Source organism: Podarcis cretensis (assembly GCF_951804945.1).
Source record: "Podarcis cretensis genome assembly, chromosome: 4".
NCBI classification, from domain to species: Eukaryota; Metazoa; Chordata; class Lepidosauria; order Squamata; family Lacertidae; genus Podarcis; species Podarcis cretensis.
Window position 1 is genome coordinate 94,456,682 of NC_137173.1, and position 12,181 is coordinate 94,468,862.

At 43.2% G+C, this 12,181-nt stretch overlaps 1 long non-coding RNA gene across 1 annotated transcript in view; it reads left to right on the forward strand.

The window, feature by feature from the left end:
* Positions 1 to 10,912, forward strand: part of LOC307214429 — a 37,240-nt gene extending 26,328 nt beyond the window's left edge. The window contains exons 2-4 of the long non-coding RNA XR_013838076.1: positions 322 to 923; positions 2,130 to 2,254; positions 10,767 to 10,912. This is a non-coding gene — a long non-coding RNA (uncharacterized lncRNA). The remainder of the gene's footprint in view (positions 1 to 321; positions 924 to 2,129; positions 2,255 to 10,766) is intronic.
* Positions 10,913 to 12,181: the final 1,269 nt, after the last annotated feature.

Consider the following 12,181-nt stretch of genomic DNA (forward strand, 5'->3'; position numbering starts at 1 on the left):
CCGTTCGCGCCGCCTCCGGAAGTCAACCTCATAGTTGTCTTTGACTGGACATAACCATCCAGGGGTCCTTTACCTTTTTTTGACCTAATGAGTAGGTAATAGGGCTGCAGATGTCAAGAAGCACCAGCCCAAGTTGGCTGAAGTTCATAGTCCCAATGAAAGCTTGAACTTTCAAGAATTTGATGGAATGCACAACATTCTAAGTCCCAATGACTGTAGAGAAAAGGAAGAGAGGGAACAGCAAGAGGGCATGATGCCTCTAGTGGCTTGTGACATTTACCTCACCACAGCTCTATGCCTCTCCTTTTTCTCTTCCTACAGATGTGGATTAATTCTCACCAGGATCTTATCAGCCCATTTCTACTTCATCAGTGCTCCTTCACGGCTATACAGTTTTGCCATGAGATTGGATTAGCCCTGTATGTTGGGTCCTTAAGCCCCACAAAGTTTCCCTCGTTTCCTCATCTGACCACTAAATAATTGCTACTGTATTTCAATCAAAACTTTGCCAAAAATAGAAGGAAAATGTAGAAAGCAAATAAGTACTTTTTTAAAAAAACAGCAGCAACAACAACATACATGCCAGCTGTTTAGCCTTTTAATGCAAACAGAAATTAATAACTCCAGACATGATGTAACTGAAAAGCAAATAGTGGACCAGAGACTCTTTCTACAATGGCAAAAGTCCACAGTCAACCTCACTAAAGCTGAAGACTGACATAACATTTTAAAAGTGGCTTCAAAGTAGCCTCACTGGGTTCTATACAAAGGCTTTCTTTCTCTCCCAAGGGAATTTCTGAAAGAAAGAAGAAACTTCTACAAGTTTCTACTGTTGTGATTTTGAACTGGGGAAAAGCAGGTGTTGAAGGTACCAATTGGCTAGCACCTTTGTGACATCAGGTGCATTTTAAATTGCCAGAGCTGTTAAAAAAAAAAGTAAAGTTGAAGAAGGTATGTGTAAACCTATAAGATTTGTTCAACATTTCAGTCTTTAAATCTCTTTAGTGAAATTATTGGTGGCGTTATATATTATAAAGAAAAAAGTTCATGCATAGCAATAGCAATGAATTGCGTGGCGAGTTCCCGTCTCCCCCCAGGGGAAATAAAGACACAAGACACTATTATTAAGGTTAATGGGCTAAAATTGGCCACAGCTTTGGCTTAGGCATTGATCCTCATCTAACCAACTTTCCGGCTGAAGGCCGGGAAGGGTTAACACCAGCAGGTGGAGCCCTGCTGATGCACATCAACTAGGCACTCCCCTGGGGTCACCACTTGGGGGCCCTGGCCTCCATAGGCTTCGGACAAGGCCACGCCCCCTGGAGTCCTTTAGCGGACTACCCTTAAATCACCGGGGGAGGGGATGGCACTCCTCCCCCCATTCATCTACATAACAATACCCTGACCAATGCCTAACTGCCAAACCGAGGAAGTTGTGACGATTTGCTGCGAGGTAGATGAAGAAACCCAATGGCTGGTGCCAATTTGCCTACCGGAAAAATTCCTACCAGGCCCCTTAACGGCGACCAATCGAAGTCCATAGCAAGGTCAAAGGAAAACCTAGAGGGTGGGTGGGAAATTCCCCAGCTGATCAGCGGCAAAGAGGAAGCTTCTCTGCCGCGCTTGCCTTAAATGCGGCAAGCCACACACCCCAAGCCAGCCGATTGGCTGGCCAGGGAGATGACGTGGCAGAGGATTCCCCAGATAGCGAGATCACGCGGGGCTGGGAGCCAGCCTCCGCGCGAGTGTTGGGGGCGGGAGCCCGCAACACCACCTCCTCCCTAGGGTCGGAAGTGGCTTTGTAGTCTTTTGAATCTCAGAAGTACAGGTTGAGATGGATAACATCCCAGCAAACCGGAAACAACTTTGAGCGATGGGGAGTACTGAGAAATTTGATGTCTGGGTGGCAAATTTGATACTGATGCTCAGCTACAAGCAGATCCATAGGGTAATACTGGAAACCTAACTCTTAGCTCAGCAAAGGAAGAGAAAGCTAATGAAATCATTAGCACTAAAGTAATTAGTTCATTAGTATAATTTAATAGGAACAAATGAACACTGCTTTTATAAGGGCAAATCGGATGTCTTTAGTCCATTAAATTCATTGGAGCAAGAGTGCTCATTTATAGAGTGGTAACATCTTTTTTTATGGCAACCCCCCGAAATGGATTTTCAATAGGCATCTGTGGATTTAGAATCCATTGTAAAGCCAGGGCTATTGTGCAATATCGAGAAACCAGTACCTGAACGTAAGGTAAGCTGTTCAAGAGAACCTTCTGTTATGTTTGGTTACACAAGTTTTCACAAAGTTCAGATCAATATAATTTCCTGGGCAGGTTAATAGGTCTGGTAAGCAAGTTAACCTTTGTCAGAGGGAAGAAGCAGGAACTAGCCTCAGTCTGGTCTTTTCTCTAAACCACATTTATTTACCATATTTTTTTATACCCTGCATTTCCCATGGGGATGTCACAAGGCAGTATAAGAAGAAGAAGTTGTAATATGAAAGCACATCATAAAACAAGTGATAACAATACAGCAAATCTGGGCCAACAGAATCAGCAAATAAAGACCAGCTGATTTTATTTCCATGTGGTCACAATCATTGACAGTTCTTACTCACAGGCCTTCTTCCTAAGGGAAGTGATATTATGGCCTCATGCACCACAATTCTGCAAGTGGTGAGATGTTCCAGCAGCAGTGCTTACCCAGATTTAGTTTCTTTTGGAGGGAGAGATCTCTGGAGACTTGTGGTATTTGTGTAGTGTTTAGGTTGATTTTTCGCATTTGCATTTATGCAAGTGGAATATAAATGGAGACTAATAGCTTAGCACTCATTCAAGAACCAAATCCATAACACCAGTTGGATCCATAGGGCAAGTCCAGACAAATAACATTTGAGAAATCTAATAAATTAGACATTTAAAAAAAAAATCTTTATTGAAAATTCAAAAAGTACATAATTATATGTGCACTAAACATGGTGAGATGTAAATAAAAGAGAGAAAAAGAAAAAGAGAAACAGAACCCGTGTATAAGGGGAAATAAAGGGAGGAGGGGGGAAATGCAAAACTGTATATTTTACATATTTGTTATTGTACTTCACCAGATCTTAACCTATTGCAGTATTTGTAAGAATGGATTCCAAATATCATTGAATTTGTCTATTGCAAGTCTGCGTTTATATGCAAGTTATTTATATGTTGCAAGTTTGTTTAAATCTTCAATCCAGTCATAGAAGGGGGCCACATTTTTATTTTTCCAATTCATCAGTGTCAGTCTTTTTGCTGTGGTAAGGGCACAGAGAGTCCACTCGTATTGTCCTTTTGTAAGGTTCCATGTGCTATATAATTCAAGAGGATATTTTGCTCTGTAAATGTTAGGTTGTTCCGTACAGTTCTGTTGATAGTTCCAGTTACAGTGGTACCTCGGGTTAAGTACTTAATTCGTTCCGGAGGTCCGTTCTTAACCTGAAACTGTTCTTAACCTGAAGCACCACTTTAGCTAATGGGCCTCCTGCTGCTGCCACACCGCTGGAGCACAATTTCTGTTCTCATCCTGAAGCAAAGTTCTTAACCTGAGGTACTATTTCTGGGTTAGCAGAGTCTGTAACCTGAAGCGTCTGTAACCTGAAGTGTCTGTAACCTGAGGTACCACTGTTCCTTCTACCTAAAATCTTTCAGTCTAGGACAGTGAAAAAATGAGAAATTCTGCAACAAAGCAAATTAACAAGATTGAGCATCCACCTAGACCAGTGATGGCCAAACTTGGCCCTCTAGCTGTTTTGGGACTACAGTTCCCATCATCCCTGACCACTGGTCCTGTTAGCTAGGGATGGTGGGAATTGTAGTCCAAAAACAGCTGGAGGGCCAAGTTTGCCCATCACAAAAAGAAGTTTACAAAACAAAAAAACACACAAACAAACAAAGAGAAAAAACAAAAACAAAAATTTAAAAGGAAAAGTTTAAAAATCACTCTTTCAAATATCATACCCTTCATTAACTTATTTTCATGACTTCCTCACATCTCCCTTTTTTGTATTCCATTTACAAATTTTTTCAGCAAATTCATACCCTCTTATTTTGTCCTTAATTATTTATCCTCACATATTGTAATCTAATCATATTGCTAGAACCACTTCGTTTCATTCCAACATCATTCACATTCGAAAATTTTGCAGTATTTCTGTAAATAAATTTTAAATGCCCCCAATCTTCTTCCAATCTTCTTCCACCAACTCTTCTCCCTGGTCTCGGATTCTGCCAGTCATTTCCGCCATCTCCATGTACTCCATTAGTTGCATCTGCCAGTCTTCCAGGGTGGGAACATCCTGTGTCTTCCAATGCTTTGCAATGAGAATTCTTGCTGCTGCTGTTGCGTACATAAAGAAAGTTCTATCCTTCTTTGGCATCAATTGGCCGACTATGCCCAGGAGAAAAGCCTCTGGTTTCTTAGGGAAAGTGTCTGCAGTGTAGGAATCTTTTGCCCAATATGAGGCTTCACAGCATTATTTATGCTAATATATTGGGATGCATGGCAATGTATTACTGTTAGTACATAACTAGAGTTATTGTGCTACCCATTGTAGGCAATGCCTGGTACTAGCATGGAATGGACATTCTCCATGGACCTGGCATTACGTGCAACAATGGGGGTATGTAAAAGCCATCACAAAGCCATTCCAGCTTTTTCCATGGAAATTTTTGTGTGAAACTACATAGGGTAGACATGAATATGATTCTGGAAGTCTACAGGCAGAAGAGCCATACAAAACTGAATCTGGCCAGAAAGGACAAGGGAGAATTGGGATTTTGTCTTTTTATTAATAATTTTCCAGTACAACCTGGGAGCCCACTAATCTTAAGAGCAAACAAGTGTTTTAACAAATAGGGAGAGGGAAACAAATGTGAAAGATTTCCTGGATGAGAAATAACATTTGTACTTGTATTACTTGTTTTGACTTACAAGGGAAATGGAATATGCAGCTCTTGAAGGCATGCTGTCAGAGCTGCCTCCAGGTCCCAGCTCACAGAGGACCAACGGTAGGCTGTAGTTATGTACAAAAGTCTTTATTGAGATTCAGTCTCCATTTTAAAGCCGCAGCGTGCAGCTCTACGTCCCAACCTTAGACCGGCGAAGTCCCGTCTGAGTCTCCTCCCCCTCCACACCAGTTTAAGACTCTCGCTTTGCTCCACCTCTTCCTAAGTTCCTTTCTCCTCTGGGCCCTCCTGCCCGCTAGGGTCTCATCCTTCCTGGACTCCTCTGACGCTGACCCTGATGATTCTTGCCCCTCCTTCCGGCGGGCTTTAGGACCTGGTTCCCTATCCGGGCTACCTTCTGTGCCGCTCGCCTGTACCTTTGAACTTGGCGCGCACGCCCAGCCTGCAACTTTCCTCTTAACCGTTAACTCGCTCTCCGATGGAGGCGTGGTCAACCCTGACTCATCTTCTCTCGCTGGTGGTGCATATGTGGGCTCTGACACCTGGGACTCCTCCCCCCACTACGCTCTGGTGGGGAAGCTGGCCCTGATTTCCAACTGCTGCTCTGGGAGTCCCCGCTGGCCCCTTGCTTCTGGGGTGTCCCCCTTGGGTCGCCCCTTGCCCTGCCCATCGGCGCCCCCTTCTGTGAATCTTCCGATTCGCTGGAGAGGCTCATGGAATCTATCGGGCTGCTGTCATATTCTCCTACGCTGCCCTCGGATTGCTCCCCCTCGCTTTCCATCTCCTCTCCTCCCTGCGCTCCCGCTGAGTCCCTGACACATGCGTTATTTCCAAAACAGTGCTTTATAGTAAACCAGCAGCTGCGATTTGCTAACCTTGATTTTACATGTCAGGCAAATCACCCCACTGAATTTTCCTGTGGGTTCAACTGGTGCAGAGTCCTGTGTGCTCTCCTGCCAGCAGAACAGGCAGCAAAAAGATGTTACGAGGCATCTTTGTGGAAGCTGGTCAGTCTTACTTGCGAATCAATCCCTGCTATTGAGTTTGTGCAGAGCTGGCAGACAACTAAAATGGAAGCATAATTAATTTGGATTCCCTCTGGAACACTTACGCTTTTTCCATACAAATGGGGGTGAAGAGGGAGGAATTGCACACTCTGGTCTTGGCTACTGTTATGGAAAAGAGTCAAAAAGCTGGCATGGGCAGAGGAAGAGTAAGGTAGCCTTGAATCTTCCCTTGTTACCTTTATGCAAACATGGGCCCAAGATTCATCTTGAAGGTTCCATAATTTCCAAGTTTCTATTGCTAAAACTGAAGTCAGCAATTCTAATAATTACCTTTTGCTCATAGGGTGAATAGGCTGACAAGGTATTAATTTATGGATAAGCGTTCTTGAATCTCAGTTCCTTATACTGAAAATCTCTCTTGTGTGTGCGCGTGTTTTTAATCACTTTGTTCATATCTAGCATTTTCAATAAGGATAATGTTTTAAACTGAAGCTACCAGCTCTGCAGATGTCCTGCTGAAAATGATGATATCCCATACACTCCAACATTTATCCAATAAAAATAGTGATGTCCTATTCAATAATAATAATATTAGTAGTAGTAATACCCCAACCATCTGCCTGGGTTTCCCTAGGTACTCTGGGTGGCTTACAGCATATCTAAAAACATAATAAAACATTAAACATTGAAAAACTCCCCCATACATGGCTGCCTTCATACATTTTCTATAGGTTGTATAGTTACTTATCTCCATGGCTCATGGGTCACATAACTGTGTTATTTTTCTCTGCCTCCACATTCCCTTGCTCAAGTTTAAGATAATTTGTTGCTATCAGTAACAACGGTACTCACAGCCTGAACATCAGCAATAGAGGGAATTATGGCAAATACTGCTGATTCTGGTCAGGGGTCCCTTTACCTCTGTCTGTCTGTCTGTCTGTCTGTCTGTCTATCTATCTATCTATCATCTCCTTTATTGGCATAAAAAAGTGTGTTGTATACATGGATCAGAACACAACACAGTTAATAAAACATAGTAGGAGATACTTTAGGATAAAACTGTCCAGACATTGTGAGGTACGAAGATGGCTCTTAGGATCAATGGTGATGTAATTTCATAGCGTCACTCAAAAACCTTGCCACATTCTCCACAATGTCACTACTACAATTGTTCAGCAGATGGGAATATGGATGGAGCTGAGCTTTGGGCAATGGCCATCCACCCTGTGAAAACAGGGTACAAGCTCATTTAAGAAAAGGTTGAATAAATACAGGACTGTTTTACCACTTGGTTGGCAATGATTGGGGGGGGGGGTTAGCCTGCCTGCCTGTGAGCATCTCACCTGGCAGCACATGTAGGTGTGTAGTTTTCTGATTAGAAAGAGGAACCTTTTGTCGATGTTCAGTATGGACAGTTTGATCCAGAGCAGCTCCCTCAGGATTGAGTCAAAGGCTTCTTTTAGGACCAGAAACACTGTATAAAGTTTTTGATTAGGATCACCAGATTATTTATTCACTAGGTGGGAAAGTATGACACAGTGTTCCAAGGTGGTTTTGCCCTGGCAAAAGCCCACCAGCTCAGGGTCTGGTAATGCAAATTAGGACATCCCAGAAGATGTTTAGCATATAGCTATGGAGAGGAGGCTTATTGGTCTGAAGTTGCATGGTAATGTGTGCTCCCCAATTTTGTACAGTGGTGCCTCGGGTTAAGTACTTAATTTGTTCCAGAGCAGTGGCGTAGCGTGGGGGGTGCAGGGGGGGCCGGCCGCACCGGGCGCAACATCTGGGGGTTAGGGTTAGGGGGCGCAAATCCACGGGTTAGGGGGTGCAAATCACTTGCCTTGCCCCGGGTGCTGACAACCCACGCTACGCCACTGTTCCAGAGGTCTGTTCTTAACCTGAAACTGTTCTTAACCTGAAGCACTACTTTAGCTAATGGGGCTTCCTGCTGCTGAGTCGCTGGAGCATGATTTCTGTTCTCATCCTGAAGCAAAGTTCTTAACCTGAAGCATTATTTCTGGGTTAGCAGAGTCTGTAACCTGAAGCGTATGTAACCTGAAGCGTATGTAACCTGAGGTACCCTGTATGTTGGAACGATGATTGCGCTTGTTCATGCCTCTGGCATAGGTCCAGTCATATCTATGTCAGTTTGCATTTCTGAGTGCAGAAAGTATTGATCTGATCTATAGGGATCTTTCCTATTCTAATTCATTCAAGAGGATTCTGGAAGCTTCTCTGTGTGAAAGAAACAAGCAGAAGGTTCATGATGTTTGGGTTATACCTTCAGAGAAGCTGAACACAACTGTCTTAAACTGGTTATGTTTATCTCTTTCTGTCAAGGTCATGCCAACTATAAAAGTAGGGTCAGAAGGAGCCTGGGTTTCACTTTATCAATTTATCTCTCTTCCTTCTGGTGTGGTGTTCTGTACATAGTATGCTTAGTGTTAAGGTTTTAGACTTATTATAAGTTATTGTAAGTTTAAGTTAAGTCTGCTGTAACTGGATTTCTTATAGACAGTTCCAATCCTGAATGCATTGGATTTGTGACCATTATGCTCCTTCGGCTTCAGTAGCACCAAAGTTCTGCTGGATGAAATATTTATTTAAGTTTATTTTATTTGTTTGTTTAAGTTGTTACTCTGCTAACTATACATGGGCAACTACTCTGGATCAGTATTGAGTAGAATTCCATGACAAAGCTTTCTTAGAAGATGCTTGGTATAGAGCAGGTGTAGGAACCTAAGGCCCAGGGGTCGGATGTGGCCCAATCGCCTTCTCAATCCGGCCCGCAGATGGTTTGGGAATCAGCGTGTTTTTACTTGAGTAGATTGTGTCCTTTTATTTAAAATGCATTGCTGGGTGATTTGTGAGGCCTGCCTGGTGTTTTTACATGAGTAGAATGTGTGTTTTTATTTATTTTTATTCCCATCATCCCTGACCACTGGTCTTGCTAGCTAGGGATGATGGGAGTTGTAGTCCAAAAACAGCTGGAGGCCCAAGGTTGGGAAACACTGATTTAAAATGCATCTCTGGGTTATTTGTGGGGCACAGGAATTCGTTCTTTCTTTCTTTTTCCAAAATATAGTCCGGCCCCCCACATGGTCTGAGAGACGGTGGACCGGACCACGGCTGGAAAAGGTTGCTGACCCCTGGCATATAGCTTCCCTGCTATGGAGAGGAGGCTTATTGGTCTGTAGTTGGATGGCAATGTGTGCTCTCCCTTTTTATATATTGGAACGATGATTGCGCTTGTCCATGCCTCTGACATAAGTCCAGTCATATCTACCCTTGTGAATAGGTTGGCCAGCAAGGGAGCCCATCAGTCAGGGTCTATCTTAAGAACATTGGGACCTATGCTTAATGAACTACAGTCCCCAGAATTCTTGAGGGGACTATTTCATTTTTTTGGCACTATTAGAAAATCAGAAAGGAGGGCTAGGTGATTTCATTAATTCAAAATTGATTCTTTAATAAACTTTAGTGCACTTCTTGGTGGTATACTTTAAGGCAGGCATCCCCAAACTTGGTTCTCCAGCTGTTTTGGGACTACTACTACAGTGATCCATGTGACGGTCACCTCCAGGCTTGACTACTGTAATTCGCTCTACGTGGGGCTGCCCTTGAAGCTGTCCCAGAAACTCCAGTGGGTGCAGAATGCTGCAGCAAGGCTCCTCACGGGGTCTCTGCCATGGGAGCATATTCACCCGGTGCTTTTCCAGCTGCACTGGCTCCCGGTGGAGTACAGGGTCAGATTTAAGGTGCTGGTTTTGACTTTTAAAGCCCTTCATGGCCTAGGACCCTCGTACCTATGGGATCGCCTCACCCGGTATGCCCCACGGAGAGCCTCAAGGTCAAAAATAGCAACACCCTTGTGGTCCTGGGCCCTAAGGAAGTTAGATTAGCCTCAACCAGAGCCAGGGCCTTTTCAGCTCTGGCTCCGGCCTGGTGGAACGCTCTGCCTCATGAGACCAGGGCCCTGCGGGATCTGATTACTTTCCGCAGGGCCTGTAAGACAGAGTTGTTCCACCTAGCCTTTGGCTTCGAGCCAATTTGATTCCCTCCATCTCTTTCTTTTTTCTTTTCCTTTCTCCTCCTGCGAAGAGGCTACATTTTAATATTTTAATGTTTCAATATTCTAATGTATTTTAATTTTGTTTTTAAGTTGTAATCATTCAACTTGTTTTTATTATTGCTTGTTAGCCACCCTGAGCCCGGCCTTGGCTGGGGAGGGCGGGGTATAAATAAAATTTATTATTATTATTATTATTATTATTATTATTATTATTACAATTCCCATCATCCCTGACCACTGGTCCTGGTAGCTAGGGATGATGGGAGTTGTAGTCCCAAAACAGCTGGAGGACCAAGTTTGGGGGTGCCTGCTTTATGGGTAAACACATAATGGAATCATTTCTTTTTTATTGTCCAATAAGTTTCAAATATCATTAGCATTTATTTTAACTTGATGAATGTCCTTCACTTTAGAATAATTTGTATTATTTTAAAATATTTAATGTAAGTCACTCAGAGCCTTAGGAATAAAGCCAGTCATAAAGAAAATTAAATGAACCAATTTTAAAAAATTAAATAAAAAAGTGGGGAAAATACAAGTTTTTTCCAAAAAAATAGAGTTGGGAAACTGCAAATATATTTAATTATCTTCTCCTTGTGCATAGTCATACTTGTTTTGAATAGGGAGCAGACTTGCAATTTGAATAGGAAATATGAAGGGAACCTAAGCTAAATGTTGATAAGAATACACAGGTGATGTACAGCATTGATTTGGATATGAATCACAATATCAGCTTATCTGCTTTTGCAGATGAGAATTCTAAGCATGCAGTCTCTGTGCTCATGAAGATGGAAGTATCCAAAGGAAAAAAGGAGGAAGTTCAAGCAACAAAATATTGGGGAGATACTGTAGCTCAGTGATACTGCATATATGTTTTATGTAAAAGAACCCAGGAACAATCAGCAGCAGCTGTAGCTAAAAATAAAACAAAACACAAAAAAATGATAAAGCAGCAAATCATGAGAAAGACCCATATCTGTGACCCTGGAGAGCTGATGTGAGTCAGAGTAGGTAATAACTGTACAATTACTCTGACCCATTCAAAAGCAGTGTTCTGTATTTCTAGACAAGATCCCAAACTATATACTAGTTATTCTGCCAAATGATCTGAACAAATGCAGACAAATACCATATTTTTCGCCCCATAGGACGCACCGGCCCATAGGACGCACCTAGTTTTTTTGGGGGGGGAAATAAAGAAAGAAAAAATTATTTTCCCCCCAGGTGCGGGGCTGGGGCGGGGGAAGCCCGAGCTTCCCCCGACCCCAGCCCCCAGAACAGGCTGCTATCCGCAAGCCGTGGGAGAGCTGCGCGCAAAGCTGGAAGCCTGGGGCATGCTGAGCTCAGCGTGCCCCAAGCTTCTGGGTGCCAGCAAGGTCTCCGCTAGCCATGGGAGAGCTGGGTCTCCCACGGCTAGCGGATAGCTTCCTGAAGCCTGGAGAGCGAGAGGGGTCGGTGCGCACCGACCCCCTTCGCTCTCCAGGCTTCAGCAAAAGCCTACATTCACCCCATAGGACGCACACACATTTCCCCTTCATTTTTGGAGGGGAAAAAGTGTGTCTTATAGGGTGAAAAATACGGTAGATTCGGCAGCTTTTGTGTGAGATACATTCAAAGTTGAATCTGAGGTGTGAAGAACTAATGGAGATTTGCTCTCCAGGCAAAAATATTATCTCTGATTATAAGTGTGTCTTGACAGTCACAATGCAACTCTTTCTCTCCCCTTGCTCTCCTGGCACCTTCCTTAACCTTAGTTTTTCTCTTGCAGTGATACTCCCTCCTCCAAATCGCTGGGATTGGAGAGGGCTGGTAAAATGAAACCATCTGATTATAAACTAGGCTTGTCAGTTGTGACAGAGCTCCCCCTCCTGATCCTCTTGTTTTAAGCCAGAGAGATAAGTTTTGTTTCAGCTAACCTGCTCCATCTCCCTGGCATTTATATAGTTAGCTTGGAGACATCGTTTCACTTTTAGTACAAATTTGTTATATCAAGAAATCTAGCTTGCCTTAGACAAGTCCACAAACTGCATGAGGCATCTATTGTTGAGTTAAAATCCAAGAAACATCCAGAGCACAGCAACTATATAGCACTTTACAATGCCAGTTGCAGAAGAAGAAGAAGAAGAAGAAGAAGAAGAAGAAGAAGAAGAAGAGTAGTAGTAGTA